The 14,200-nt window shown below is 39.3% G+C and overlaps 1 protein-coding gene and 1 long non-coding RNA gene across 6 annotated transcripts in view; one reads left to right on the top strand and one right to left on the bottom strand.

Moving 5' to 3' along the window:
* The window catches only part of LOC122567143 (1-phosphatidylinositol 4,5-bisphosphate phosphodiesterase epsilon-1-like), a 132,749-nt gene that overhangs the window by 86,935 nt on the left and 31,614 nt on the right, over positions 1-14,200 (bottom strand). For all 5 annotated transcript variants that reach the window (XM_043725402.1, XM_043725397.1, XM_043725398.1 and 2 more), the window contains exon 2: positions 6,413-6,454. The gene's annotated coding sequence lies outside the window, so the exon portion shown is untranslated. The remainder of the gene's footprint in view (positions 1-6,412; positions 6,455-14,200) is intronic.
* The window catches only part of LOC122567158, a 48,438-nt gene that overhangs the window by 11,354 nt on the left and 22,884 nt on the right, over positions 1-14,200 (top strand). The window lies entirely within an intron of this gene.

Raw genomic sequence — 14,200 nt, forward strand, 5'->3', positions numbered from 1 at the left:
GTTGATTGAATTTTACACAACGAACAGAACAATTCTTCCCATTCGTTATCCCGATGATAATTTTTCCAATAGCCCAACTTTACACGACTCTGTGCGTTCGAAAAACTAAACTTTTACATTTCATTCAAATGAAGCGTAACTTTGATTACTACGTAAATGGTTCGAAGCAGTAGCGTATCCTGCGATAATTTGTAGAAAATAATTAAGACCAATAAACTATTCTTTCTAAGATTAACGTTACACTTGTACTTTCTATACGGGAAATTGAGTTTGTTTAATACGTAGGATAAATTGACACGATGCATATACATTTCGGCGCGACTTTAGCTACGTTTATTTCATATCGGAATTTGCACCTATTTTTTTAACATTCGATGTACCATATCGATGTAACTTTGCGATAACAACGAATATCGATTAAAATATTTCTCTTTTTCTGCGATCGTTCGTAAATCGGCTTTAGTAGATAAATAAAAAAACACGTCGTTTCCGTTTGGCCCGAAGCAGAAACCTGCATACAAGTTTTTATCTCCTCGACTAAATATCAATTTGACGAATGAAACCCAACAAAAATCATAGGAAAAATATTCAGAATGAGAGAGAGAGAGAGAGAGAAACGGAGCGGATGTTACGTTTACGTAATATGATAAAACAGGTGTCTGCGTGGGAGTATAAAAGAGCAATACAGTTTATAAACGTGGGATCGAATCTCTTTATATTTAACTCGATCTTAACAACGTAAAGATAACGTATTTAAATGAAAATGTTTCAACCTTTTCGCCCTTTAATGATAATCAATTTCAAGCTGTTAGGCGATTACGTTTAAATATCAAACAGCGTTCGATGCAAAACCGACGAAATATTTTTTATTGATATTCAGGTTACAATTATCGTATAAGATTTTCTAGGAATCGTTATTGGTAGAAAAAGAAATATCGTGAAATGTGAAACACCGTTTGTAAACGCAGCGAGTAAGAAAACGAATGACCGATACTTGTAGGAATACGAAGCATCTTCTTCGCGGGAAAGGTATAGGCTCGTACAAGAAAAATAACTAGAAAAATCAGACACGAAAGGACGTTGGATGGTGGAGTTTCTTACGCTCTCCTCCGTAACCGCGACGAAGAACCACTATCTTTCACGGCTCACGGTTTCGAATCCCAACAGGGCAGCCGACCCGATTGCCTCTCTAGCCTTTTTTCTTTTACGCTTGCAATTCTCTGCCAACCACTTGGAAAATTGTCCATCAAACACGTTGAAACTTCCTACGATATTCTAATATCTGTATAACTATATACGTTCCGTACTTTCGCCTATTTAACGACCGATTCGATCAACTATCGATTAGTTAGCAGGCGTTCATTTTTCAGAAGAACAAACGTATTTTCGCGATGCTGCTGATCGCTGCTGTTCCCCACCTTTTCGATATCTAGTAAGATTCGTTCGTTTTCCACGTTCTTTCGCTTTGGCCGTGTTAAAGCTATATTCGTGATACCAAGGAATATCGGTTTCATTTCGCGAATATAACGTTACAACTTACCTCTAGTCTCGGTATGATAATTGTACGATGACTTACGACTGGCAGCGTTTGCGTATAATAATCTTTCAGCCCTCACCAACACATCATTTTCACGCACCACTTTACATCGTTCGACGATTCTATTCACCGGTATAAAAGCGTACGGTTACGCATAAATGAATTTATTTATTTATTATTCAGCGGGATGAACGACTCTCGCGTCTTATTAAACGATCCATCACTGAAAATTTTCAACAACCTGCGCGAACATCGCGTTCTTCGAGTACAAATAATTCAGTTTTTTTCTTTTCTAAATGCCTTGTCGCTTTCCAACGTAAGTAGATATATTTCAGCCGAGACAGCTGCTAAGTTGCTCCTCGAGAAAAAGAAAATTGATTAAAACGCTCCGAAACGGAAAATAATTTTACGAACGAATTCCGTTATAGCGATCCTCCCTTATCCAAACGGCCGTTCGAGAATCGGAGAAAAATCGTTTCTTTTTATGAAATTTCCTTAGAACGGGAACTTATTGGAACGTTTGGGAAAATATGTATCAGCGAAGACGGACAGCTGGAGGACAGCTGCGAGGAAACGAAAAAACGTGACATCCCTTTTCTTCCTTTCCACCATAAATCACCATAACTTACGTAACAAATTACCTACATATAGAATCCGGCAATCCTGATCGCGAGACACGCGTCTTTGACACGAGACGTTGCACGCGTGTTTCCTCCGACGATATCGAATGCACGTTTCTGTTCACAAATATTCGGACAACTTCTAATTTCATAAGAAAAACTCGACAATCGACTTAAGCTACTGGCAATACGATCGATCAGTCGGAATCGTAGACACGAGACACCGATTCGGCACAGCCGTTTGATTCACCGATGACGGAGAAGAAAGAATACGCTTTCCAGACAACCCGATACAAAGTTCGCGTCGATGCTCCGACTTTAACGCTGCTCCCCTCTATTTCTTCCACGTCCGAGCGTTATTATTTAACGTCACACACCGAGAATCAGAGTCAGTTCGTAACAGCGAAACACAGAAAAACGGTGAAAGCACACGATACCCTACGCTTGCGACGAGTAACACGGTAACTTGGATCGTAAAATATTCCACCGCTCGATGGTCACAGCGTCGTAATGGGCGAAGCGGCGCTCTCGCGTCACGAGGATGTCGCCGGAGCATTCGCAAAATTCGAGATCGATCGAGATAAAAAAGCGCGGCACGAGTCATCCAGCCAACATACGTATCTGTCTACTTTTAAATATGGTTTCCTGGCTCTCGCGCGAGCTTCGAAGTATAAGCAAGTACATGCATACATACGTACATACGTTTATGCATACGCGCGACGCCCGAACTCGCACGAGTTTCGATGGATCCTGTTTTCCTCAAATTTTCCTTTCTTCGTGTTTTCTTCCACCCTATCTTTATATCTCCTCTTTACTTTCGTTCCTCTATTTTAAGTTCTCTATAAACACGACGATTTTTACTGCGCCCGGTTCTTTCACCGCTACGCTAAATTACGCTTTCGAGTTCATAATCGCATGTTAATACACCGTTTTTATTATCGTCTTCGTCGAGCTGTTTAGATCGTGGCATCAGTGTTAAAAATGGCGTTTTTGTTCCAGATATTTATAGCGTACGGTAAGATTTCATTTTCGTATCCTATTCTCTTTTCACTTTCCTTTAAGTTTTAAACATCTTTGATCGTCGATATTTACGCAAATTCGTATTCCCTACGAACGCGGCAAAGTGCGCAGACCTGAGCAAACATTTATTTGTATTTATTATTTTGCTCGTTAAATACCTACGCGTCATCGCGATTACTCTACTCTGGATATATTATACGCGTATTATCCGCGCACACTTGCATCTTGAAATTTGCCATAAACGTATAAACACGTACAGCCTACGTATAACCTTTCGATACGTTAAATATCTTTTTGTCCTTAAATAACGCAATAAAATCCATTATTATTCCATTTCTTGGCCGTCTCTCTTATCGTTAGTCTCGGACGATTAGGCTTTCGAAGTTGAATGGAACGATTAAAGAAAGCTTTAAAAACTGACACGCGGAATATTCGAACTTACACTTGCAAAAATATTCGAGCGTAAGAGATAAGCTATGTAACAGCCCATTTTACAACATTCTTTCTGAAAATAGGACTAAAAAACGTAAACGAGTGATTTTATATAACGTAAATTTTACGCCACAAAATTTTTACGTTATGAAAATGTCGTATCGAACGAGCAAAGTACAAATACACAGTACACGCAGATCGGCAGTATCGGATCTATGGAACGTTCGATACCATAGGATACCAGCAGGCGCAGCGAGACAAAATCTACGAATCAAAGCGATGCTTGCCTTCGAATAATAAGAAAAGTTACGCGATTACGGCGGACCGAAGAACAATTTCCGTACAAAGCGGTGCGTATCGTCGATCCAGCGTTCGACGTTTCATTTATTCGCCAGCGAAGCTATAAATTTTGTGGAATGCTACGAATATAATATCAGTTAATTAATTGCAATTAACGGTTTGGCGTAAAACAATTATATACCAAAACTTTATCGTTGAAAAATCTTTATGCCGTATCTCACATATTCGCTATCGCAACTTTTTCTTCCACGAACAATTTAATTCGCTTTAAACGATCACACGAGCTGATAGGAAAGTTGGAAATCGTACTTGTCAAGTTCATAAATCATAAAATTATTCCGAACGAGTCGCTTAATTTACGAGTTAAGTTGTAACGTCAAAGAGACGCTTTTAATTTGACAAACGAAGCAACAAGCGTTTAAGTAGCAATTATACATAGTGGTACATAGGAACGATATGTAGTAAAGTATACCGTTACCCTTTGAAAAGAAATTTACGCTTGCAACTGTTCGCAAACCGATTCGTCGCTAATTCGCACGCTTTGATCAAATTCAAACGTCGTGGTCTGAAACCAGTTTCCACGCAAATATCTTACGAAATATCTTAAAAGTGAATTTTTGTCATTTCGAAGAGACGCTGTTAAAAAGCTATCGTAATAATTTAAATGCACCCGTGTCGAATATACTCGACTGCCTCGCTTTCCTCTCGAGCCAAATTTACGATGCCGGTCGAAAGTGTAAGCGGATAAGTTTTATCGAAAAATTCATAAAAGTTTCGCGGACAATGCGATATTGGAACGAACGGCGAATATCCAAGTGGCGAGAACATAATAGCTGCCACAGTTATAAATAGCGTGCGCCTTTCATGACGTAGCTACGCAAAATTGAAACGAAAAGTGCACACTTGCAAATTGTTCGTTCCATGGCCTTAAATCGAAGCGCAACAAAGTTCATACGCTCTTGTTCGCGTGGAAGCGTTTCCAAACGAAACTACTATGCCCAAACGAACAACATCCTACTGTGATTACTGTGCGATGAAACGCGTAGCTCGCGGAAAGAGAATTCATCGTTATACAAATGTAACTCTGCTGCTAAAAGTTCCAACACTCGCTGAAAAGTAACAAGAAAAAAGAAATATGCAAAAGAATATATCATATACCGCACACGATGTGACATCGAACGTTTTACCCACGTATACGTGTAGCACGTACTGACGTACCGAACACAGTACATCGTAAAAGAGAATAAGAAGCGGTAAATAAGAGAAAAAATGTTACTAAATCTTACGAATTTAAAAATCATTCGTATTTCATAACGCAGACGTCCAATGGATTTAAAAAAGAGGAAAGAAAGAAAATGTACATAGTCGTCAAAGTCGGTATAACAACGCGCAGAATGCGCGCGATACGCGGAAAAATATGAAATACCAAAGACACGGTACTCGTTATAATATTTCATAGGTGAGTTCTGTCTCTTTCGCTGTATCCCGGATTAATAACGTTGTTTAATAAGGAAAAAGAGACCAGCCGTTGACGGTATACGGTAGAAATTCGACTTTGATTTTCTTCGGAAAACTAAGAAAACGTAAAAGACAGACAGGTGTATATATCGCGTAGCGTATCGAATCACGAGTTATAGGTTTGTCGAGTGAATTTATTAACGAACAATATCTCGCGTTAGTATATCGGAAATAGCCATTCATAATTTCCGGTTAGGTCTGGGAAATTTCTGGTTCCTTCGATGGTATAGGGCGGGAATACCGCTCGTACAGTTTGGAATTTCCCACTGTTTTTGATGCGATTCCATTAAACTCGGCCAAAAACCGCAAATTCGAAAATCGATCGTTGCGCGGCTTCGAGACGAATGTTCGGGCACCCAGCTCGTTCCGTTTACTTGAACAATTTCCTCCTATAATGCTGATCGTGAAATTTGCGGCCCTCGATCCAACAATTGCGTTATTCCGCGAATTTTCGTCGATTGGCCGCCTAATTATCGACAACGACAGTTTCGAACGAAAACTTTTCAATAACCAAGCTGATGCTGTTATTTTGTTCCGGCCGTGTTTTCAACGCAGAAATTCCGCTTTTGTTTCTTCGATATCGACGCGCGACATCAAATTCAAAAGTTTACAGATAGTGGACACATATTCTCTATTACCTTTCTATTATGCGTAAAAAAAAGAAAAAAAAAAGAAAAACAGGCATACAATTTAGCCATGCGCGGCAGCCTTGTATTTACAAAGCTCTTGTAAATCTATTGTCTTTGCGAGTTAAACAACGATCGATCCTATATGTTTGATTGAACGAGTAATTCGATGAAAAACGTTCTTGATTCTCTAATAGTCGAGGAATAGGTCACGAATCATTAATGTAACAAAAGCGATTACTCGATTCCTCGTTTCTCGAGATCTTAATGGAACGTTTACTTTGAAACGACAATTATAACTGCCGACTAAAAGGGATCGTAAGATCTAATAAGACTGAAGAAAAGGAGTCGTTACTCACGTTAACATATTCGTGCGCGACCGTAAATAACTGCAACTGCAACTGCAACAGCAACAAAAATAAACGATTAATTCAAAGTCTTAAATACATCAACGCTATTAATTCGTGCATTATATCGCATGCGTATGGTATGCGATCTGTTAGAGACAACGACAGCCCAGTCTCTATCTTACGATAAATTGCTACATTCGTTTAACAGAGTCACAAATTTCCGAAAGTATCGTGCATTACGGAACAAAGATGGAAATTGGTTACAGGGAAAGTACGAAATGTACAAAGCGACGACATGTAATTTCAATTCGAACGATAAATATACGTCGGCTGGTTGAAAAGTCGAAGCAACCGGGGCTCGTAAATTTCAGCTAATTGCTCGGCCAAGGTGTGGGGTTGCAGCGAATAGCCATGAAAATTGTGATCGATAAACAAGATAAATAAAATACCACGGACGAAGCGAAAGAAAAGGGCAGAATGAAAGCGCCATTCTTTGAAATTAACAAATTATCGTGAATTTCGTTGAATATATATTATTTGCGACAAGAGTGTATGGAACTATGGACTTTGCTCCAACTATTAGCTCAAAAATTTAATATCCGACCGATAAAAATCAAATTATCTTAATTCCGATAAGGAAAGGGGGATTGGAATTTTTCTACGATCGACTCAACGAAGCGATTACAATAACGTTCTACGTTCTACGTACCTAATTTCTATTAAATCGGTATCAAACCGGTACGAAATCCGATAAATCTTACATTTCGATTTAATAAATCGCAACTACGTGGATCTCGTGTATCGAACGAACCCTCTAACTTCACAAAGCAAATACGAAACAAATGGTGGTCGTTAAACGCGATATTTAAAATTTGTCGTTCTCCTTATTTCTGCATTGGAAATACCGTTTAATTCGATTATTTAGCATTTATTTAGCACAGTAATATGCAATTTACTCTGTAATATGTAATTTATATTTTAGTCGAATTCTTTACTTTTATCGATACGATCGAAACTCGGAATTCGATCTAAAGTGACTTTTCGTTTCGTATGGCGGAAAGGAACTGTGCAAACGCAACACTCGTCGTGCATCGAAAGAAATTGGCGAGCTGCGAAAATATTTTAAATTCGCGGAAGCGGAAAACTGTGCGAACAGTAAAACTCTATCTTTCGAACGGGATCGATAATCGAATCTGTCTTGCACATTGATTTCGGTATTTTCAGGTTTCGCGTCCAACCGGTAGTCTTCCACCGAATCGTTGAAAACGATAACAGGCGATGTTTAACTTCAACCTGTATCGATCGTGTCGATAGATAGCTGTGGTAACACGCATTCTCAACATTCGTGCGTAAAAAACAGAAACGATGGAAAATAATCGAATGTTTGAACGTTTTATATCTGACTTACTTTACGCGAAATAAGCTTATACGTGTGTGCGTTTCACGGTAACGCGATATATTTAAATATATATATATATATTTCGTTGAAACGATATTGCAGCATATTAAAATATATATGACGCTTTAAAGTAATTAAGAGTACGACTACCGAAACGCGTCAAACGCTATCACCTCGCTCTCAATTTCGCTAACAATTGGAAGAAAATAACGTTGAAATACGATATCAGGTAGGCGATAAGAGGGCAAAAGCAAAAGTACAAGATCAAACCGTTCGTTTAATAACGGATCGAGTTTAATATATTCGACGATGATTGACTTTTTAAAGTCGGTGAAAATCAGGTTAAAAATTAAAACGAGAAAAGCTTTTCTCTCTAATATCGGGCCGTGCGTTTCGCGAATTGTTGCGATCGTTGCTCGAGCGAATCGACTAGAAATGGAATTTCAATTATCGTACACACCGGTTGATAGCTAGATGGATTTGGAGGCTCCACTCTGCGAGAGAAAGTTTAAAGCAGTTCAAAGCGTCAAGACGCATTGTCCGATGCCATTAACCAGGAACCAGGAACCAGTTTAATTGATTTCTTAAATTAGCTTCGATATATAGATAGACGGATAGACAGCTTAAATCGTGGCAGTCGAGGAAAATGAATGTGGGTAGTCGGCGCATGGAAGAGGTAGCTGCGGGAACGTAGACGCGTTGGACGAAAAGGGCCAACAGAGAAAAAAAACAGAGGAATTAACGGCAACGAAAAAGGAAGGCAAAGAAAGAACGAATTCGACGCGACGCGACGTGACGCGACGCGACCAGGCGGCATTGTTCAAGGAGAGAAAAACGGAAATGGGTTTAGCAGTTAAATATCGAATGGAATAGGGGAGCAATCGGTACGAAACGAAGCGGAATGACCTTATTGCCTAGGTGGGGTGCAATCTGCAATTGCTTTGGTTCGTTGCTACAACTGGCTACCGCTGATTTGCGGCTTCGAGTTTCATCCGAGTAGTCCGCGCGTCACATCTTACGCATCCGACGATACTCGTTGCTTGTACCGATACCGAATTCCGTATCGTACGTCGTACGTATACTTTGTCTCGTAATTCACGCTACAGGATCGTCGGAGAGTTTTTCATTCCTAGGCGGGCACGAAATTGCACAAGGCACGACCCGATAAAATCTAATTCGAGGTGCGTAAAATCGAACAATCAAATTTATCTGTAAAAGATTCTTTTATCTGCGTTACAAGGTTCGCAGTTTGTCGTACAGTTTAAGTTGTCTTTTAGGGCGAATCCTGTATCGAATTGTCTATAGGGAGAGTATCTGCTGCGGCGTAAAACGACGCGTTTCACTGTCGGACTGCACTATCGTGCAGCGCATAAGTGGCAGGACGACGGTTCTTTCTTTAGGCAAGAGATATCGATGCTCGAGATGTCGAGCTCGAGTTACGATATCAACAAAACGTTCGGGAACATTGCCGTACACCCGGAAATCCCGAACGACGTTGAACTACGACAAATGCTAAATTCTCGCGTTAACAGCGCCGAGCGTTAAGCGCGAGGATCCAAGTGGCGAAACCCCACCATTCTCTGCGTATGTACTTTCTTCGCCCAACTTTGATGCTTATCGACAGTTTCGTAACACGTAGCTTCAATGGTCATTTCAGATAAGCAGGCGGGCTTGTAACGCTAAGGGTTTATTAAAACTTAACAACTGCACGATACATCGACTTATGTAAGCTTCTATAAGAACACGTTGCATCAGCAACATGGGAAAACTGAACTGCATCGAAGACGAGATTTCGTATATTATACCTATGATAATCTGAATAAAACAAAAAAAGAAAACTAGCGTAATACGTACACCGGAAACGTTAAAATTTATCTGCTCGCTTTTCGATAACGAAGAAACTATTTATATTTAGATTGCGCGAACCACAAAACGAGCAGATACGAGGGTATCCACGAATACAAGAAAATGATTTTCTATGACGTTTGAGATTGCAAAAGTTCGGGCTGTTGCTCGACTATCGTAAAGTTATTCTATTTATGCTACTTGCCCGTGGTTACTCTAAAACCGAAATATACGTATTCTGAACTAAAAATAGTGGTCTGCAAGTTTTCGATTCTGGATGGAACATTCGCTATTTTTGAGACTTCGAGTAAACAAAAATTGTTTTTTTCTTCGGTATATTAGTTTCACGATAGGAAGAAATATAGAAAAAACAAGTAAGATATTCCAGCCTCTGACCTCCACCGAATAACGTTTCGCATACAGACAGATACAAAAATGTTTCTCTCGCGAAAGCGAGATGTTCCAACATTTCTAAATACCTTTTGCATCGAATATATCGTGCACGTTGTACGGAACGTTTTGAAATTTTCATTACAGCGTTAATGAAATATTTCGCGAGAGAGATCGTTATATTTGATACTCTATTCGGTTTTAATCTCCGATGTAGTTTACTTTGTCGAAACTAAAAGTACGCTGTTATCAACTGTCCAGGTTTATCTCGGAATAGAATAGAGAGGAACGCGTGGGTGAACGTATAATAGAAATATATTTAAGTAAATGTAAGTATAAATACTGGCCCGTCTATACCTCGCAGCACCGTCTGTGCACGGCAATAGACCGTTCCTAGAAAAGGCTACGAGGCTGACAGGCCCTTCAAATTGATTTACAGCCAAACAATACTGAATGGCTTCGAGGGCTAAGAAAACTAAACACTAGAGAAGATGTAGAGTTTTCCTAGAAGCGAGAATCACTTCAACGTCAAAGACGAAGAAGACGCGTGTCCACTCGTTCTTACAAAACGACGCATCACCCAGAACAAACAGACACGAATGTTCCATGACGAGACAAACGTTTATAGTATATGCGAATCAAACGCATGTGCGCGCGTGTGCGAGACATGGGAAAAAGAGAAGCTTACTAGAAAATGAATATTTCGAACCGAATCCGTGTAACCTCGGCCTTCTTTCGCACGTACACGACACCTGTGTGATGGATACCGATTATACGTTACTACGTATATATATGTAATTTGCCTTCGTACGAATTTCATTCAACGTACGTATCGAAGTATAAGCAACAACTCGTGTGATTATTCCGCCGGTATTTGATGTTAATACATACGTGCGCCGTGACGCGAGAAAAGGGATTCGTTATCACTATTTTGGTAAATTATTCTGGCGAAAGTAAAGCAACCAAAGAAAAAAAAAGATTAATACGATTATTTATGTTTCCACGTGTACAGTGGAAATAATTATCCATGTCTTTTATTCTTTGTATCTTACATATTTACTTATCAGCAGACTGTAGATTTTCACATAAATTCGTAGGTTTATGGAACCGGGTTTGAGGAATGGAATCTAAGTAGAGATTTCTTTCAACTTTTAAACTTTCTGTATTTTCGTAGATTATATACATTGTGTAGATTTTTCGGCACTTATTCATGAACGCGATAGAAAATATATAGCTAATAAATAGCCGACAATTCTCTAGGAAACTCGTGCACGCTTGTACGTACCTTCGAAGTGCAGTTAGATCGGTCCGCGGACATAAATTTATTTTTACTGCGGTGAAAATTCTGCAAATGATCGAGGGGAACGAGAGCGCGTAAACTTACGGCGACGTGGTGAGATTCGAAGTTTTGCAGCTTCTGCTGTCGGTGGAATTGAAAGGCATTTACATTTATAGCGACTTCCGTCGTAATGAAATCTCAGCATCGCACGAACGCGCAACTTTGCCGAAACCATTAAAAAAATATTGTCTTCGTGGAAGGGATTAATAACGAGACGTCAAATGCCACTTCTCGCGACAGAAACTTGTTAAATATTTCTGTACTTGCCGAATAGTCGTTTCTCCTTTTTACTATTTATTTACGTTGAACGGTCGATCGTTGATCGCGGTCAATGTTACGTCAACGATATGTAATTGGCACGTTGATCGAATAAAAGTTGAACATTCCGAATACGGCAATGACAATGAAACACCGACGAGATAATTTCGAGTTGAAAGCCTAAGCGAAACAAGCATTACATGCATTACAACACGACGAGCTAAATTCGTTACGATTTAATATGTGCCAATATAAATTCTAATTTTACGCGAGACACGAGACACGTTTTAAACTCGTTTACGTCTGTCGATGCTCAATTACTATCTTCGCAGCAGCTGTAAAATAGCGCTGCGACTCGTCGAAGGTATGCAAAAGTTACAATGAAATTTTACATACGACGATTAATAATTTTAATACTCAGGGCCCTAATCCAATATATTGTCGGACGTCTGATAATCCCAGACACGGGAACGTCCGCCTCAAATTGCAAACACCGAAAGGATTTTTTTCGCAAATGCGTCGAAACGTTCCTTTTTACTTGGTTTTATTTTTCATTCGTTTACCGCGAAAAAATCTGTTTCCTTCTATCGTAATTCTGCGCATCGACCACTTTCCTTTTCCATCTGTTCTCTGGAATTTCAACCAAGATTATTCGACCGGCGTTCGTTTCGTTTCGTTTTCCGCCGTTTCTGTTTCGCGAATTCTCTCCCTTCCGACGTAAGCTATAGTCGTCCCAATGAAACGTTTATACGAAAATCGAGTTTCGTGGGAGCTGCATCAGATACGAAGCTCCTCGGCAAAAACAACGCATACGTGTACGTGTTTAAAAAGTGAGCAGCACAGTGAGCAAGTCGGAGAGTACAATTTTGATAATAAAATACGGTACGTGATTCGACGATAAAATAATTCACTCGTATATAGCGTATATGGTTGTCAGGACGTGTAAAATACGTATAAAGTAAAAATTATTATATAGCTGTGTATAACTAGGATGTAAAAAGTTAAAGAACAACGATACGTAAAAGGTATATTAAATTCAGAAATCTCTCCGAATCTTAACTACGTACGTATCTCCAGATCGGTGAATCTTTGATTCCACTTTATTGCTTCGTTACTCGATGCTTTTTTCGCCATATTCCCGATTATACGAATAACGTTTGATCTTCTTTCGTATCGTTATAATCTGATTTAACGTTCTAGACTTTCAGTTCGGTCATATTGGGCGGTCGTATCATTAAAGAGCATGCTTCCGCAGAGTACCGTCTTACAACCCACTCTTTTCGGCCAGAACTAATTTTTTCGATGATTCGCAAAAGGATCACGTTTCCGGTATCTTTCGTATTCTAAGAAAATGCACTAGCAACGTCTAGCAATTTGAATTTCATACGCAGATTTACCCATAACGAGCATAACGGATCAGAAAGGGAAGGAACGTAGAAGGTAAACTGGAACGAGAAATGGCTACGAACGTATAAAAGGAAGAAACTGCATCTGCTCGTTTTACTTTGCATTAGTAATTTGACAGTTCCGATTAGTCGATTCGTTTAAGATACTAGATTCAAGATTCATCAGCGATACTAATTTACCATCGTCGTTTAATTACCATCATCGACATCTCGTGCTTATGTACAAGTTTAAAGCGTTTTCGTTAATTGTCGAGGCACACTCTGCCGTGAAACTTTTGTTAACGTTAACGACAGAATCCCTAATACTTTTACTTCACCGTACTATGATTAACAAAAAAAAAAACATATTATTAACATTCAGAGTACACGATCAGATAGAATAAGAATAAGAATAATAAAATAACGACGTAAGTACGATAAGATACCATTTGACAATGAATTTAAAATAAAAGAGATCACTACGTAAAAAATGAAAAGATGTTTGCGTAGAAACGACCTGAAATCCAATCATCGGAAAAGTTGAAACGCCTATCGATATCGATGGATGCTCTCGAAGCGAGTACAATCCAATCCGTGCATTTTCTCTCGCCAAGGCATGTAAGTACCGAGTTTGTGGAAACGAGAACGAGGAGAATTCACGTAAGACATCTGACGATCTTAGACAATGACATACTGTCTTGGAGAACGTTGTCCGTGTACGAATATAATCGTGAATCCGACTCGGAGATTATGCTTGCTAAACCCGTGGATGCGCTTGACGCGATTATTCGGTATAACGAGACGGCGTGTACGTGGGACGTCTTACAAGAACTCCGTTTCAATTTTTCGATACCAAACTTTACAACAAAGCGTTTGTATAACTATCGTATACACCAGATGTGTAACTGTTTGTATTTCTTTGGATCGCGTGAAAATAACAATCCTCAGAACGTATTCAGCGAAACAAGATAAATAGCTTTAAGAGATACCGAAAGAGAAGCTGAAATATTTTGTAACGCTTCTTTGTCCAGAGCAGAGAAATTATTAACGCGAAGTAAACATACCGTTACAAATTACTTAAAGCGTCTGTTTTATTATTAACCTTCGTTGTTAATCTAACTTTGCACCTCATCGAGTCCTATATTATTAAACTCGACATATGCATTAATTTATCCGTTATT

Source organism: Bombus pyrosoma, linkage group LG4, assembly GCF_014825855.1.
Source record: "Bombus pyrosoma isolate SC7728 linkage group LG4, ASM1482585v1, whole genome shotgun sequence".
In the NCBI taxonomy this organism is placed as follows: domain Eukaryota; kingdom Metazoa; phylum Arthropoda; class Insecta; order Hymenoptera; family Apidae; genus Bombus; species Bombus pyrosoma.